Consider the following 5,608-nt stretch of genomic DNA (forward strand, 5'->3'; position numbering starts at 1 on the left):
TTAGATTTAACAAAATTATAAAACTGTTTTGGGTCCTCAGAAAACGGGATCTGCAACGAGTCAAATAATTATTGTAGCACTGCGCGTTATGCACGGTAAAAGTGGACCGAGCTGATAAATAATTCCGTGAAACAGTCCCCATGTCGATAGTCACATCGAAAGTAGGTTGATAGGGATCTTCGGGTTGCGTCAGGGGCGCCACCCTAGCTAAACTAACTCTTGCCGGATCAGAGACAAAACAAAGATCAAGCAAGCGCTCTAATGAATTTCGTACATGGTTGACTTGGGACAGCGAAATGTCAAACAAGCCAGCAATAAAATCATGATGTGTTGTAGTAAGAAGTGTATTAGTGGAATTATCTAGGGACCAAATAGCCCCTGGGATGTTAAAATCACTAAGAACTACTAAATGGTCCCTATCCGAAAGTCTTTTGGAGACCAACTGAATAGCGGAAAGATGGTTCCAATAATTAGGAAGTTCCGACAATGAAGGAATGTAGGAACATGTAACGAAAATGGAACTACCATTAACAGATAGCTTCACGCAAGGGAATTCAACATCGTTGAATTCCTCGAAAGTTATTAATTCGGACGTGAGAGTGGAGTCGACCGCTATAGAGACACCTCCCCCACGTCTGATAGGCCGATCTAGCCGGTATACTGTGAACGCAGCTGGAAAAACTTCGGAGCTCAGAATCTCCGGCTTTAACCAGGTTTCTGTGAACACAATAACTTGTGAAGCAAATGTGACACTGTCAGAATACAATTTAGGAAGGTTACTGCGTAAGCCCCTTGCATTCTGATAGGAAATACCAAGGGAGTTGGTTAGTTTTTTGGGACGGAATTGACAGACGTAGAAGGCGCATTGGGCAAATCTGGCCTAGGAAGAGTAATTCCTACAGGCCTGTCAGGAACATTTATCTTGAAAGAAGAAATGTTCCTAGGATAAGAAAATTTAAATTAGTCCACCTTAATTTTTTCTCTATCGACTTTTACTATGCTTTGGATAAAATCTATGACATCTTCCGATGTCTGATCAGGGGAAAGCCGCGAAACAAATAACTGTTTCGTTGGTGGAATTGCCATAAGGGGTTTTGGCAAGGCAGACTGACCCACCATACCACTTTCGGCCTGTAGTCCGGGCCTGACACCCTGGCAGGGACTTGGACTAGGGCTCTGAGAGGACAACAGTTGGGACCCCCCAGGGGTCACACAGCCAACAGGTGACAGGATTTAGCGAAGCAGACCAAATTAGCAGACATCTTAGTGACTTACCCCTGTACTTTTTTAATTAAGAGAGGGCGTAAGGGTTTAAGAGCAGCGGCACTGGAAGAGCAGGAGAGCACACAATTGGGAGAGCGAGAGTTAAGCACTGAACTAAGAACCGTTTATAGCTGTCTCGACGACGCAAACAACAAGAAACGCAATAGGCACAAAAGGGAATGCAAAAAGAATGCAAAGCAACCGCAGCAGCCCAAACTGAAATGTAATTTAAAATGAATTAAACAACACAAATAGAAAAGTTGCATGCACACGAGAAGTGAACGGGAGCTATTAAAAAACACCAAATATGAATTCTTAATAAACCCCGGTGGTTTTTAGGCAAAATTCTACACAAATCGGGAGCGAAGAAAAAAACACGTCTGTTCACTTTGGATGAAGAATTATTATATATTGACTTAATGAAATCAAAACTTGTTAAATAAATTTGTTCCTCCCCAAGTTAGTTTACATTTTCGTGGTGAATGGTCAAATTAAGAAGAAGAATTGGAGTTGCACCGAAAAACTATCGCCTAACTATCGCGAAACAAACCGTGGTTAGATTTAAATGCGTTCTAACCGCGGTCCATTTGAGAAAATTCGGAACGGCAAAACCTTATAGGCAGTTATACGGTCTTCCCACACAGCGCATCTGTGAGAAACGGTTGGGATTTTTCGTAGATGCGAAACTCGTGTTCCCACGGAACTGCGTTTAAGTGTATCTGCATCCGAACAGCTGATCGATCAGCTGTGGCACAAGAAAACGTAAACAAAGGCTGTCGAATTGGCTTTTGCAAAATTGGAATGGAGCATTTACCAACTATTTTGGCTGCTGTACATCAGCAAAAGCACAGATTGCGTCAGATTTTATCCGCACTAACTTAAAATTATTTAGATGACGAGGAATTTGAGTTTCTGTAATGATTTTTCTCTAACAAAGAGCAAATTCCCCCGATGAGTGTGTATAGGTGGTATAGACTTCCCGAATCTATAAAATAAAGTAGATGTACCCCTTTCATATTAAGGGGGGATATACATGTAATAGGGTCTTCCCACACAGCATTAAAGCGCATTTAGCATCCGTTGAACAAATGCTCCATAAGGTTTTGCCGTTCCGAATTTTCCCAAATGGCCCGGCGTTAGTTCAGCATTAAAATCTAACCACGGTTTGTTTGGCGATAGTTAGGCGATAGTTCTTCGGTGCAACTCTGATTCTTCTTCTTAATTTGACCATTCACCACGAAAATGTAAACAAATTGGTGAGGAACAAATGAGATATGAAATTTAAAACGTGGCGCCAAAGCTACAAGCATGACCAAAATAGTTGTTGGTGTTTTTTCTGTATATTCTTGCCCCAATATGTCCCCAATTGTTACTATTTAATATAAACCGCCTACCCCTACCTAATTTTAAAGATTTTGGATGCCTATACCACCTATAGACACTCTTCGGGGAATTTGCTCTTTGTTAGAGAAAAATCATTAGAAAAACTAAAATTCCTTGTCATTTAATTCATTTATAGGGTCTTCCCACACAGCGTTAAAGCGCATTTAGCATCCGTTGAACAAATGCTCCATAAGGTTTTGCCGTTCCGAATTTTCCCAAATGGCCCGGCGTTAGTTCAGCATTAGATTTTAATGCTGAACTAACCACGGTTTGTTTGGCGATAGTTAGGCGATAGTTCTTCGGTGCAACTCTGAAAATTTGACCATTCACCACGAAAATGTAAACAAACTTGGCGAGGAACAAATGAGATATGGAATTTAAAACGTGGCGCCAAAGCTACAAGCATGCCCAAATAGTTGTTGGCGTTTTTTCTGTATATTCTTGCCCCAATATGTCCCCAATTGTTACTATTTAATATAAACCGCCTATCTCTACCTTATTTTAAAGATTTTGGATGCCTATACCACCTATAGACACTCTTCGGGGAATTTGCTCTTTGTTAGAGAAAAATCATTAGAAAAACTAAAATTCCTTGTCATTTAATTCATTTAAATTTATTGCGGATAAATTCTGACGCAATCTGTGCCTTTTGCTGTTGTACAACAGCCAAAATAGTTGGTAAATGCTCCATTTCAAATTTGCAACTGCCAATTCGACAGCCTTTGTTTAAGTTTTCATGAGCTCACAGCTGATCGATCAGCTGCTCGGATGCTAAATGCGCTTTAATGCTGTGTGGGAACACGAGTTTCACATTTGTGAAAAATCCCAAACGTTCCTCACAAATGCGCTGTGTGGGAAGACCGTATTAAATTTAGTGCGAATAAATTCTGACGCAATCTGTGCATTTTGCTGTTGTACAACAGCCAAAATAGTTGGTAAATGCTCCATTTCAAATTTGCAACTGCCAATTCGACAGCCTTTGTTTACGTTTTCATGAGCCACAGCTGATCGATCAGCTGTTCGGATGCTAAATGCTCTTTAATGTTGTGTGGGAACACGAGTTTCACATTTGTGAAAAATCCCAAACGTTCCTCACAAATGCGCTGTGTGGGAAGACAGTATAAGCGGTCAAAATTTGGCCATTTTTCGTGAATTTTTTTTTATAAGAAATAGTCAAGCAATCGTCGTGAAACTTTGGATATAGTTAAAAGTAAAATCAGAGATGATAAAAAAATTAGTTATAAACAATATTTTACAAAATGGCGGATTTATGGAACATATGCCGTAGCGCCTCGAGCTTTGAGTTGCCGTGCTATGGACACGATAGAGCTCGTAATTCCTGTCCAAAATCCGTAAACTAAATTTTTTTGTATTCATTACACCTGTATATTCTATTTGAACCTAAAAAACCAAAAAGAAATCAAGACAAAAAAATTAAATTTTGATTTGAAGGAAAAAATGCCATTTTCAGGTGATCAGTTTTCACTTCCCACGCTCTTAAAAAATAGTAATACTCAGTTTTATAACAACCATTTAGGTTCAAATAGAAGATAATTTCATGCTGATCATAATAAAATTTTAATCACTCCGATATGTTACGAAGTTTTTTGTGAATCGTGTCCATAGCATAGGTAGAAATGCAAGAATTTAAAGCTGAGAAAAAGACGTTTAAAGTTTTTGATGCGCCCACGTTTACACTTGTATACCTTGCGTTCATACTTGATTTGATGCACTTAAAGTTGGAATTTGATGATGAAACTTACACAGTATATTCTTTAAGTAATAAACTATTTTTTAAACAAAAAAAAAATTTTCCCAAAAAAATTTTGGTTTACATGTATATCCCCCCTTAAATAGTAGCAATAGGGGACACTTTGGGGCAAGAATATACATAAAAAACGCCAACAACTATTTTGGGCATGCTTGTAGCTTTGGTGCCACATTTTAAATTCAATATTTCATTTGTTCCTCGCCAAGTTTGTTTACATTTTGGTAGTGTTGGCCAAATTTTCACTGTTAAGCCTAGTACTCTGATGAGAAAAACCCGCTGTCTAAATTAGACAGCGGAATCGCTGTTTATTTCGCTACCGAGCTAGTGTGACCAAAAAAAATTAAGGAAACTCCTGAAATTCCATGAAAATGTACTTTTTATGGCGTTTAATGATTTTCCTTGGTCACACTGGACAGCTGTTTGTAAACAAATATTCAAAAAAAAATATTAAAAATATTAATAGATATGGCATTAAAATGTCCTTTGTGGGTTAAATTCCATATTACGGGCTTCCCCTTGACAGCCCCTATCAATGCCACCTTTTTCCTTCAACTTTCCCTCCATTAGGGGTGTCTAAATAAATCAAATGAATTATTTAGACAGCGCGATATCAGCTGTTTACTATCTTGATCTGGCAACGCCATTCAATTTTCGCAGGCTTCATTTTCGTCGTCAGAGTACCGAAAAAAACGACGTGTCTAAAAGTTCTTCTTCTTTTTTTTTCGACACCGTTTTTTTTATATGGAGTTTGGCCGCTGTCTAAATTTATACAGCGGTTTTTTCTCGTCAGAGTACTAGGCTTTAAGAAGAAGAAATCAGAGTTGCACCGAAAAACTATCGCCTAACTATCGCTAAACAAACGGACGTTAGATTTAGAAGCGCATTGATGACGGTCCATTTGAAAAAAATTCTGAACGGCAAAACCTTATGGACCGTTTGTTCAACGGACGGTGGATGCGCTTTGACGGTGTGTGGGAAGACCCTATTATGGACTGTTTGTTCAACGGACTGTGAATGCGCTTTGACAGCGTGTGGGAAGACCCTATAAATCAAATTGATTTAAATATATATATGTATATATATGTTTCAGTTAATTGTGAGTTTTTGTAAAGTGTCAACAATACATCGATACATCAAAACCAAATCGATGACATTAAAGATTTTGAATCGATTTTTTTCCATCTCTAATAT

General features: G+C 38.6%; 1 protein-coding gene across 3 annotated transcripts in view; it reads right to left on the reverse strand.

Moving 5' to 3' along the window:
* Positions 1-5,608, reverse strand: part of LOC138928989 (rabankyrin-5) — a 280,025-nt gene that overhangs the window by 250,909 nt on the left and 23,508 nt on the right. The window contains exon 1 of one of the 3 annotated variants that reach the window (XM_070287392.1): positions 2,078-2,095. The exons of the other annotated variants lie outside the window; for them this stretch is intronic. The gene's annotated coding sequence lies outside the window, so the exon portion shown is untranslated. Of the gene's footprint in view, positions 1-2,077; positions 2,096-5,608 lie in introns of those variants that run through there. 3 annotated transcript variants of the gene reach the window in all.

This window comes from Drosophila kikkawai, chromosome 3R (assembly GCF_030179895.1).
Source record: "Drosophila kikkawai strain 14028-0561.14 chromosome 3R, DkikHiC1v2, whole genome shotgun sequence".
NCBI lineage: Eukaryota > Metazoa > Arthropoda > Insecta > Diptera > Drosophilidae > Drosophila > Drosophila kikkawai.